This window comes from Chenopodium quinoa, unplaced genomic scaffold (assembly GCF_001683475.1).
Source record: "Chenopodium quinoa cultivar QQ74 unplaced genomic scaffold, ASM168347v1, whole genome shotgun sequence".
In the NCBI taxonomy this organism is placed as follows: Eukaryota; Viridiplantae; Streptophyta; class Magnoliopsida; order Caryophyllales; family Amaranthaceae; genus Chenopodium; species Chenopodium quinoa.
In genome coordinates, this window is record NW_018744704.1 from 4,121,759 (window position 1) to 4,132,824 (window position 11,066).

The 11,066-nt window shown below is 38.3% G+C and overlaps 1 long non-coding RNA gene across 2 annotated transcripts; it reads left to right on the forward strand.

Annotated features, from left to right (window-relative positions):
- Positions 1-993: 993 nt before the first annotated feature.
- Positions 994-6,285, forward strand: LOC110702927. 2 transcript variants are annotated; one of them, XR_002507620.1, is made up of 8 exons: positions 994-1,642; positions 1,750-1,859; positions 2,615-2,656; positions 2,763-2,879; positions 2,975-3,146; positions 3,428-3,511; positions 3,731-5,970; positions 6,051-6,285. It is a non-coding gene; the product is annotated as an uncharacterized LOC110702927 (long non-coding RNA). The 2 variants fall into 2 exon arrangements; XR_002507619.1 differs by lacking the exon at positions 2,615-2,656.
- Positions 6,286-11,066: the final 4,781 nt, after the last annotated feature.

An 11,066-nucleotide genomic window follows, 5' to 3' on the forward strand; every position in this document is an offset into this window, starting at 1 on the left:
CCTTTACAATCGTCTTCACCTCATAGAATGTGTTGGCCATATGGTTGTTGTTAGGAATCCCTTCATTGGCCAAAGAAGCAAACCCATCAACACATCTGTGGGGCAAATTATACTCGCACTTTAGACTAGTAATTCTAGCAGCCATCTCTAACATAGACAATGAACTCCCTGCGTATAAAGGTTGTTCAGAAGCCTTCAACAAATCCAGAAAATGCTTGGCTTGTGCATTAGGCTCCTCCTCTAATGAAACACTAGCCTGTTCGGAACGCCCTTGATCTTGAGTATGACCAAAAGCATCAAAAACCATTTCACGATATTCATTGGACTGTCGTTCAGGAACTCCTGAAAACCCTTCCCCATGACACATCCACTCATAGTAATTAGGTACAAAACCCTTGCGATACAAATGAATTTTAACCGTTTTCGCATCCCAAAGCCGTTTGTTCTTACATTTTAAACATGGACACCTAACTTCATTCGGGTTACTACTCTTGGGATGATCTTTGACGTACTGAATGAGTTCATCAACCCCTTCACGAACTCTGGATTAATAGAAAGCCCAACCTTCCTTTCATACATCCAGCTACATTCTGTTTGTTTCATGATTACAACTTCTACACAACTCACGCATATGTATAATCACATTAGTCACAAAGTGTATTTAATATTCATTATCCATCAAAGTGTTATGAAAATGCAAATGAGATTTGAAATGATGTCCAAGGGTCCTTATAACTCCAACCTAACCTATCCTTGTACGTTTGATCCCACTAGTGAATGTCAGCCAGGTTTTCAATTCTATGGAAAATCCGGCAACATTTCCCTACAGTTCTCCAAGTACATGATGTAGGCGATTAGATACACCTACATATGTACCCAGAGAACAGTGTAGAGAAATGACAAGACATGATATTCCCTTGAATCAATAACAAGACATACATTCACCACCTAAGTGAGAATAAACGTACAAGGACAGTCCCAACCGGGGACTATCACTAGTAGAAAAAATGACAAAGGCACCCCACCTTTGGCACCGATTTTTGAAAACCGGTGGTTAAAAAAACGGGCGGGATTGGAAAACAAACTTTAAGCACCGGTTCAAACCGGTGCCAAATAAAAAAGATATTTTTTTTTAAAAAAAAAAAGGGAAAAATTATATTTGGCACCGGTTCATACCTAATCGGTGCCAAATAATGTATTACCACCGGTTCAAACCGGTGCCAATTAAAAAAGAGAAAAAAAAGGGGAGAAAGGGATTTGGCACCGGTTCGGTTCGAACCGGTGCGAAATCTATTGTAAAATAAAAAAAAAACCCGGATATACTCTTTCTTTCTATTGCTTTCATTTCCTCGATCTTTCCTCCCCTCTCATCTGATCTGCCTCTCTCTCTCCTCCATTGAAGCATACTCGAATTTCCCTCTTCGTTCTGCTCTTCTCTTTCAATTCCCTCCCATTTTCGCATATCCTGCTCTCCCAGCTTTCCTTCTCCGTTTTCGCATCTCCCTCTCGTTTTCGCATCTCCTTCTGCACTCCATTGAAGCAGCTCGCTCTCTCTCCATTGAATTGGTTTACGCGCTTTCTCACTCCATTGAAGCAGCACTTCCATTGAACCAGCTCTGGCCTCCATTGAACTCACTTCGAGGTAAGATTATTCTTGTGGTTGTGCGAATTCATTGATTTTCTTTTGCAATCTAGGGTTGTCGTTGATTTTCTGTTCAACTTAATAATTTTAGGGTTGTGGTAATATAGGGTTTGTCATTGAAGCGCGCACGACTACACCTCCACCCTAACAGCCTCCTTGTCACGGCTACACCTCCACCGATTCTAAGCTTTCCCACCTCCATTGAACCAGCTTCGAGGTAAGATGATGGTTTTACCTTTAGTTTGCCTGATGAACAATGATAATATCTAATAAAAAGGACTATAATGGACGGACTTGAATTTTCTTTACCTAAACTCCTTAAACTTGGTTGAAACGCTCTCTCTCCCCTGTAATTAGCAATTTAGCATTCCTTTTTGAGCAGCCTAAATGGCAATTATCATGTTAACACTTGGATATTTATCCTGTAGCTGCAAGCCTGCAATTTAATTCTCACATTGCTGTAAATGGCAATCACTTAGCTCATTTAGCAATTCTTATTACCTCATTTAGCTTCCCCTTGGCTAATCCACATGTCTTTTCAGACTAACCCTAGAGTGCCTGTTGTATATGCTGTTTTACATTCAGCAAAGTTTTCTAGTTTTTTATTGCACATCTGTTTGAACTTTGAATGCATCAATGAGTAAATTTAAAATGACATTGAAAAGTAAACTACATTCCTCGAAAAGTAGGCTAGATATGTTTAAATGTAAACACTCTGCGGAAGTAACTGAAGAAATGGAGAGGTGCAGAGAGTCTGCCCTTGAGAGGAGGAAGGCCATTGAGTAAGAAAAGGAATGTTTTCAAAAAGCTGTTTTGTTGTTCTGGACATGCTGAATACCAGAGAGGGCAGACAAGATGATTAGTAACATCTCTTTCATAGACCTTTATCAGTTTATCATGTCTAACTATGATCATTGTTATTTCATAGACCTTTGTACTCATTAGTCACTTCCTGCTTCTTCTGCTGTGCAGGACTTGGTTTGTTTCTTCTGGCTATTTGTATGATTTATGCAGGTAGTTGGAATTATGTAATGGGGGGGGTAGAATCTTGTGCTGGGTGAGAACTACACAGACGGGAAATTTTTGTACATCATTCTGATTGCATTTCTTTATTTATTAGGTGTAATGATCATGGAGAACCACTCCCTCCTAATGATCAAAAATATGTTATTGACAATGTGCTGAACTACCATCCTGATAAACGGATAAAATTGGGGCTGAAGTTAATTTTATTATGGTAAGCTATACATAGCTCTTGCTATTGAAATCCTTTTTTATTTTTTTTATGAAGTCTAAATAACTTCTAAAATCTTTTCATATTGCTATATGCAGGTTAAAAAGCATAGCAACTTCCAAGAAAGTCGTTGCTTTTATGTCGTTTTAATGGATGGGCATAATGTGGACTTCTCATACATCAAGTGCTTGGAGACTTATGTTAAGGGAAAGTACCAATCAGTTGCTGAGTCCTTCATGTCCAAGTATTTTAGAAGGCCTCGTTCGGGAGGTAATCCCTCACCTACAAGTCCCTTGCCCGCAAGCCCCCCATCACCAAGTCTAAAAGTAGATTGAAATTGTTAAAGTAATTAAGATCATTCTAATAGTAGATTGAAATTAGTTAAAGTAAATAAGATATTTCTAAAAATAGATTGAAACGAGATCCACCTTCTCTGCTTCCAGTTTAGGTTCAGTTATAAGAAATTTTGGTGCTCTTGGGTTAAATTCTCACTCTTCTTTAATGTCCACATCAGCTTGCTGCATCTCAAAAATCTCTTTAATTTGTTGCAGCTGTCCAAGAGCTCTAGTTGCTATCAAATCCTCTTTCGTGGGAAATGTGTTTCCTGGCCTCTTGTATATTGATTCCGATGACAGGTGCAATTGCTTCTTTTTTCCTATGGTATTCTTGTGTTTCTGATTTTCCTACATTATCAACATTACTTATTTACATCTGATTAAAGCTCTACTTTATCAAAATACATATGTATGTGCTCTATGGTATTGGTCTGATCTTATGTCTTGGACTTGTTGATGCTTTTTGCATATACTCGGCTGTGTATAATGTGTTCGGAACTTGTTCTTATGTGTTTACAGGATTTAATGTGGAGACTGTGGAATACAAGAACATCAGCTTTACCGTGTGGGATGTCGGAGGTCAAGACTAGGCAAGTCCCGTCTACTTTATTTATCTGATATCATCATGTGTTGCTATTTTTTAAGTCTTATATTGAATTCTTAATTGCATGGCATAGACATATCTATAATTTACTTTTCCTTGAGGCCTAAATATTACCTTTTGAAGTTATGCTCAAATGGTATAGCAACCGTTCCTCAATGACATGATTTTTGACTCCATGTTTTTGCTTATGTGGTCAGATCATCTACATTAGTTGAGGGGAGAGATTGAACAGGATTAAATTTATTACCTTGTCATTTCGATATGTTTAGACGCGGTAAATCAATTTAGAGATTTTCCCTGGTTTCCCTTTTATTCACTAGTGTATTCCTCGTGTTGAAATTGTGTCCAAATCACTGCAACCTTTTGACGTTTTTCCACTTTTTCGGAATTTTAAGTGCTCTATTGCAAGCTTCACCGAATGACTTTGCCTGGTAAATGGCTTCTGGAATGCTAAATAACCAGCACCACACTCATGTAACCATTTGCCTTCACAACACTGCTCGTTATTGTTGACGGTTACTATGTACAAGTTCTGCTTTGGCTGCTCACTGAATTTGATTCTGCTCCACTACTCCTTCCCTTAACGGTTCCTCCTGCCCTGTCCTGCTCCTTCTTGTGTATGTGATTGAGTCGTTCTGTTTTCTCAAGGCATTCGTTACATAAAATACCAATCAATATGTATTGCAAATCTATCAGAATGTATGCTATGCATTTTCGTTAGCCTCTCTGCTCTTTGTATTTAAGTTCATGTCTCTTGACAAATGTAGCTCTCAAACACACAAGATTTCACTTAAATACCAAACAGCCTGTATTATTGATCTCTTAGAATGTATGCCTAATTTTTTCAATTGTAAGAAGGCTAGAATACTATTTGTTCTTGCGATTCAGCTTTGCAATATCTGTCACTAAAAAGAATAATGTCTTATATAGAACTTTAAATTTTTTTGAATAAAGGTGTAAATTTGACAGGTTATCATTAAATCCAGATTTCCGCTTGCAAAAAAGTTGTATTGGAAAGTTTGTTGAACATCACCAGGGTGGACCCATTTTTTAATATCAGAACACTGAACATTAAGCTAGAATCAGGCCACATAATGGGGTATGGACTGAAATGCTATGTTTTCCTAAGAATTTCGATGCAAATACTAGTAATTAGTTTAGCTGTACTCACACAAAATTTTTATCATCTAACTATATGTGAACAAACAGGCTATAGAAATGTTTGTAAAGCTAATTGTGTGCCAGTTGGCTTCTTTTTCGCAGCATGAAGACAATACAAGGTATCTAGCTTTAAAATTGTGATCTGTGATAATATTCTCCTTTGCAGACACTGTAACTCCTGCTGATGTTGGTCTGAAAGAGGAGAATGTAGATGATGACCGAGGATATGGTCTTTCTTTGCTGAACCCATTCAACCGAGCACCTAGATGGGCCCAACCTATAACATATCTGGATATCCATGAGTCTGACACCTTTACATTAAGGCCATATGCCCATATCTCCTTTTCTGTATTACTTTCAATGTCTCATGTGCGATCAACTTATTCATGCATCTTTAACCTGGAACTCCATTCAAGTTGCATTTCATAGTTCAAATGCATAAAACTTCAAATGTATATATATTTGTTTATTTGTTCAAATACATAAAATTTCAATCATAGTTATTTTTGTTCATCTGTTCAAAGTGTAAAACTTCACATGTAATTATTGTACCTGCCTAGCTAGTTGACTCATTCTTTCCTGTGATTCATTACATCTGTTCAAATTGTAGAACTTATTAATATAGATTATTTGAGGTGGTGCTTCATTTGTTTAAAGATTTAGTCATGAATTCATGTTACTAGTTACCAATCATTGCGGACTAGTTTTGTGCTGTCATTATGTTGTAGTGCTTCAACTTAATGATGCAGGATTCATTGCATTAGCATGAATGTGTTAGTACTGACAGTCCAGTCTCCACTTAGCGCTGACATCCTAATATAAATATGCTAGATGTGCATATTTTGCTTTCCGACATCTGCAGTCATTCCTCTGCATGATCATCCTCGAATGACAGTCTTCAGCAAACTTCTGTATGGATCCTTGCATGTGAAGGCTTATGACTGGGTTAAACCTCCACAAGTTATTCAGAGCAATGGCTCTGAGTGCTCTCAAGGTACAGTAAAAAAATTGTTTAATATATTTATCTATTTTTTATTTTAGTTTTTTGGGGCTGAAGTTACATGAATTACCCAGTTGGACCTAACACTGCACCGTCTGCATGGGCCTACAATGGAACTGGTAAAACTACTGCTATCAATTGCTTGACTGGAATTTCACCAGTGACCAGTGGAGATGGTAACAGTTTGTTTGAGAATCTGTCCTTTCTGGTTTAAATTTCTGTTTTTCATGATGTACTAGTCAGCATTCAACTGAAGTCTCAAGTGTTTTTTTTTTTTTTTAGTTTTTTAAAGTGTAATATTACAAGTTATTGAAGAAAAAATATGTGTCTTATGTATATTATGATTATATATAAGTATTTGGTACAATTTAAGTGAAAAAAATGCAAAAAAAAAAAAAAGTTTTTTTTTTTTATTTTTTTTGAGCATTTTTGGCACCGGTTTTGGAAAAGAACCGGTGCTAAAAGTTTTTTTTTTTTTAATTTTTTTGGGGACTTTTGGCACGGGTTCTAAGTCAAAACCGGTGCCTATTGTATTGAAATAATAATAAAAAAAAAGCGCTCCATGGGTAATTGGCACCGGTTAACTGATGCCAAAGAGTGTATTTAGCACTGGTTAATCGGTGCCAAATCTTTAAATAGCCACCGGTTTTGAACCGGTGCTAAATCTTTAGAGATTTGGCATCCCTCAAATACTCAACGGTTCAAAACCGGTGCCCATAGGGTGGTTTGAACCGGTGCCTATTTATGTTTTCGCCTAGTGTATTCAAGACATACTCCTAATGTGTATGCCTTGAACGGGTATCTAGGCATATGATTATGCAAATGATTCATTTACAAAATATATAAAGTAAAGGGCACATGCGTTATATTAAACAAATATATCATAATTAAACTAAACTAAACAAATATATTAAACAATTATGAAACATTATATAAAAAAAATATATTAAACTAAATAAACTAACATACATTATATTAAACTAAACTAAACTAACATATATAGTAAACTAAACCAAACTAAACTAACATATCATAATGCAACACATACATTTCAAATATTTCAACATATTTAAACATAAAATACAACAAACAAGTATACATTACACTAAAAACAATGATAAACTAACATATATTTATATACAATTAGTCACTAACATGCCATGTATAAACTAAACTAAGAATTTTAGGGTTTTTAATGTCACTAACCTCTAGATCTTCACTTTTAATTGACAATCAAACCAAGTGAATCTATAAATCCTACAAATAATTACAATTAGAAACTTATGAGGGTTTGCAATTAATTAAACAACTTAAATTGAATTAGAAAACATGGGAGAAACAACGCAGTAAGGGTAGAGGAGGATTCGGTGGTGGCTACCCGGAAAACGGCCTTCATGGAGGATTCGGTCAGTTTTAATTATTTTAATAAATAAATAAATAAATAAAGGTCGAGGCTTACCGATTACACAACGGCGGGAGGATGGAGGTGCAGCGACGACGGAGGAGGTGGATCCTGTAGAAATGGTGATGGTGGTTAGGGTTTAACAGAAAAAATAACCAAATACCAAATTTATTAAACTTACCAATCGGCGGCCCAGGGGTCACAACGCCGCGGCGGCGAGACACCGGTGGTTGCGAGGAAGCGGCGCCTCTTGAAACTTCGCCCCCTTTTCTCTTTCCCTTTCTCTTTCTCGTTCTTTCGTCGTTCTCTCTCTTACCCTTATTCTTTCTCGTTCCATTTCACACGGCGGCGGTGGCGGCGGGACGCCGGTGGTTGTCGATGTGAAACTTCACCCCATTTTCTCTTCCCTTTCTCTATCTCTTTCCCTTTCCGCCGTTCTTTCTCTTCCCCCTATTCTTTCTGGTTCAACAAATGAGTAGATCTAAACTCGTTATTTTTGTTTAATTAAAGACTTTCCGATGGAATTAAATTCTGTCGGAAACTAGACCTTCTGACGGAATATTCCGTCGGAATATTTTGATGGATTAACATTCATCGGAAATTTCGAATTTTCTGACGGAATTTTAGGTCCGTCGGAAAATGCCCTTTTTCTAGTAGTGTTTTGAATGAAATACTTTCCGACGAAATTTGTTTCTGTCAGAAATTAGTACTTCCGACAGAATATTCCGTCGGAATATCCATTACGACAGAATAATCCGTCGAAAGTACTAATTTCCGACAAAAAAATTCTGTTGGGAAATTTCCAAGGGATATTCTGTCGGGAAGTACTTTTTCCATCGGAATTTTCCTATGGATTAAAAAGTCATTGGAAAATTCGAATTTTCCGACAGAATTTTAGGTCCGTCAGAACAATTCTGTTTGGAAACGACCTATTTCTAGTAGTGCTAAACAGGGAGTGGAGTAGTCTAGAGAGGATCCAATCAGAAATACTAGTAGTAGGTATCGAGCCTATGACCGATCAATGAGCCCTGAGGAGGTTAAGAAGGAGAAGCTCCTAGTGATCCCTAAGGATTCTCCATTATGTAGGGAGTACTAAAGGAACCAATGGAGAAGATCAAAATGCCCTCTTGCAAGTATAACGGCACAACGACTCCCAAGAATCATCTCTTTGCCTTCGAAAGCCACATGGTTCTTTACGCCCGAACTGATTCAGCTGGTGTAATGCCTTCCCCCCTCCCCTTTGGAAGGTCTTGCAGCTGAATGGCACCGCTTGCTAGAAAAGGGGTCAGTCTACTCTTACAACAGGGTTAAAAGACCGAACTAAAATGACCTCGGAGCTAATGTCACTTGAGTAGGGAGACACTAAATCCCTTAGGGTTTTCATCACCAGATTCAACAAGGAAGCGTCTTCAATCACCCACATGAGCTAGGAGGTAGCCTTGTTGACCATGAAGAGCGGCTTGTTGCCTGACTCAGCGTTCAGAGAGTAAATGGGCAGGAGGAATTTAAAAAACTTTGGCTGAGGCTTTGGGTAAAGCCCACGAATATATTAAATAGGATGAAACAGACAAGGCCATGTTGGCCAATAGATCAGTCATTGCGAAGCAGGGTAAGAAGCTGGATCAGAGCCATGTTGAGACCACTGAAAAACTAGATTAGAATCCTATTAGGGTGCACAGGTTAGAACAGCAGAAGAGATATAATGATAAAAATGTAGGGCAGAGAAGACCATGATCCGGAAGAGGATGCCTAGTAGTAAGATATGAACATTTCACACCCCTCACCTACGCTCGTTCACATATCTTGAATGTGAACAAGTACGATGATAAGTGACAAAAACCACCAATAATGACTGCTCTTGACTTAGATGAAAAAAAATGGTGTGATTTTCACAAGGACAAGGGTTACACAACTAAAGAGTGTATACACCTAAGAGATAACATAGAGGACCTCATCAGGCGAGGCTATCTGAGCTAGTTTAAGCAGTATGTAGGCTAAGACAAAGCAGGGGGAAATGATAATCCCAAAAACGAGCTATGGAGGGATAACAAAAATTACAGAGAAGGATAATGACAAGTTTGAGCAAAGGGAAAACTTAGTGATAAGTGGAGGGCCTCTGCATGGACTAGGCATAATCAGCCGAGCTAGAGCTAACCTTAGAGATATGGTTCATCATGTGAATTACAATAGGCGTAGGAAATAGGCACCACCACCCCTTCAACCATGGGTAGTGTTTGATGAGCAGGTCTAGAGGGGAATCATCTACCCTCATGACGATCCCCTGGTGGTAACTATCAAAATCGCCAATTGGAAAGTTTGAAAAGTCTTAGTAGACGGAGGTAGCTTAGAAAACATCCTATTCAGGAGGCTTTCCACAAGATGAAACTTGATGTTAGATATCTCAGATGGGTTAGTTAAGAAGTTAATTGATTCAACGAATTTGGGGTGATCCCCGAGGGAATCATCGAGCTGTCAGTCCAAATAGGGGAAGATTCCAATGTTAGAGACATAAGGGCAAAATTTTTGATCGTCAATCCCAGTCTCCTTATAATGTGATAATGGGGAGACCCCTCATCCACAAAATCAATAGAGTGATCTCGATGTTTGTAGACACCTAATTGTGTTTCTCTAAACACCAAACCAAATGATGAGTGACTTTCATGATTGTTATCGACAAGTTCGGCAAAGAGTTGAAAGGTCACGCAAAGTTTCCTCAAACCTAGACCATCTTTCTAACCATACTCAAAATGTAATTACATCCAAGAAGATTCATTTTGTGTCATTAAACCCATAAAGATTCATTTCGTGCCTTTTAGCCAAAAAAAAAAAAAAAACCTTTTTCGTGCCTATAACCTTAAAACATCCAACCTGATTATTTTGGTCCATCTCCTTAGTCCAATAATTATTTGGATGGATGGGGCTCGAAAAGAGCTTTCCAACGTTTTATGTTGGGTTTTGCAGTGTCCGACACCGCGAAGAAACAAAACCCGCAAGGATCGCATGCATAATTAATACAACAAAACAAACTAACATGCAATTATTAAAAGTGATAAACGCATAAACACATAAAGAGGGAGATAGAGAAAGTAAGGAAAAGACTTCCTTACCCTTGAAGCGTGCTTCTCACGAACCTCGAGCATGAACATGGAAAGCTCTAGACCCGCAAGTGCAAATCCTTCTTCTTTGCACACCCACACACTTGAACGGGTCCCTACCTCGTAGCTTAGACAAGGCTAGGCCAAAAGAAACTAGAGTATTACGAACTTAAAAGCTTTTTCACGCTTTTGAGAGATACCTTATTAAGTTAAACTCAAGTGAGTAATCCCAACTTCCAAGGTTAGTATTTATAGGCAAAGGACCCTTAAAACCTCAATCTTATTTCTATGTGGGAGAAATGATAAGTGAGAAAAATAAGTAATTAATTTAATTCTAAATTATATAAATACACAAATCACTTAGCAAACAACAAGTGGCAAGAGGAGAGGAAGGGTAGGTGAGGACCATAAGAGGAGGACCACAACTCCCTTTCTCCCCTAGGCAAACCCACCTCACACAACCGGCCTAACCATCTCCCGTCAGCTAGCGCTCGGCCGTGGGCACCAAGGCTGCCTCACTGGCAGCCAGGTCCCTTGGATGGGCCTGCGAGCGGCCAATGGCTAGCTGCCCACACAAGCAGGCCTTGCATGGC